This window comes from Triticum dicoccoides, unplaced genomic scaffold (genome assembly GCF_002162155.2).
Source record: "Triticum dicoccoides isolate Atlit2015 ecotype Zavitan unplaced genomic scaffold, WEW_v2.0 scaffold111370, whole genome shotgun sequence".
In the NCBI taxonomy this organism is placed as follows: domain Eukaryota; kingdom Viridiplantae; phylum Streptophyta; class Magnoliopsida; order Poales; family Poaceae; genus Triticum; species Triticum dicoccoides.
Window position 1 is genome coordinate 1 of NW_021177023.1, and position 1,192 is coordinate 1,192.

The window sequence follows — 1,192 nt, forward strand, 5'->3', positions numbered from 1 at the left end:
CAAGCACGCTTAACTTCGGAGTTCTGATGGGATCCGGTGCTTTAGTGCTGGTATGATCGCATCCGACATGTTACCCCGGTCTTCGTCCCTTATCCTTGCCTCTCCCAGCTCCACTACAAAGACGATTGTACATTGCTTTGGCCGCTCCCTCTCAACTACGGAGACGAGTTTAACGCGGTTTCCACCCCTCCCTCTCAACCGCACCAGTGCACGCTTGCCGCGCCACAACGCCGACGCTGGACCCGTGAATCGTGAGCACCCAGCTATGACTTACCGCACTCGTGCAAAATAATAAAACACGGTAAATATATTACTTACACGTGCGTTTTGTTTTGCAAGCGGCGCGAAAAAAATTAAAAAGGGAATGCAACACGAGGACTTCCCAGGAGGTCACCCATCCTAGTACTACTCTCGCCCAAGCACGCTTAACTTCGGAGTTCTGATGGGATCCGGTGCTTTAGTGCTGGTATGATCGCATCCAACATGTTACCCCGGTCTTCGTCCCTTACCCTTGCCCCTCCCAGCTCCACTACAAAGATCTTTGTACATTGCTTTGGCCGCTCCCTCTCAACTACGGAGACGAGTTTAACGCGGTTTCCACCCCTCCCTCTCAACCGCACCAGTGCACGCTTGCCGCGCCACAACGCCGACGCTGGAGCCGTGAATCGTGAGCACCCAGCTATGACTTACCGCACTCGTGCAAAATAATAAAACACGGTAAATATATTACTTACACGTGCGTTTTGTTTTGCATGCGGCGCGAAAAAAATTAAAAAGGGAATGCAACACGAGGACTTCCCAGGAGGTCACCCATCCTAGTACTACTCTCGCCCAAGCACGCTTAACCTCGGAGTTCTGATGGGATCCGGTGCTTTAGTGCTGGTATGATCGCATCCGACATGTTACCCCGGTCTTCGTCCCTTATCCTTGCCCCTCCCAGCTCCACTACAAAGACGATTGTACATTGCTTTGGCCGCTCCCTCTCAACTACGGAGACGAGTTTAACGCGGTTTCCACCCCTCCCTCTCAACCGCACCAGTGCACGCTTGCCGCGCCACAACGCCGACGCTGGACCCGTGAATCATGAGCACCCAGCTATGACTTACCGCACTCGTGCAAAATAATAAAACACGGTAAATATATTACTTACACGTGCGTTTTGTTTTGCAAGCGGCGCGAAAAAAATTAAAAA

General features: G+C 51.8%; 2 non-coding genes across 2 annotated transcripts; both read right to left on the reverse strand.

Annotated features, from left to right (window-relative positions):
* Positions 1-361: 361 nt before the first annotated feature.
* On the reverse strand, positions 362-480 carry LOC119342966. Its single transcript, XR_005165826.1, has one exon. It is a non-coding gene; the product is annotated as a 5S ribosomal RNA (ribosomal RNA).
* Positions 481-777: 297 nt separating this feature from the next.
* On the reverse strand, positions 778-896 carry LOC119342967. Its single transcript, XR_005165827.1, has one exon. It is a non-coding gene; the product is annotated as a 5S ribosomal RNA (ribosomal RNA).
* Between the last annotated feature and the right edge of the window lie 296 nt (positions 897-1,192).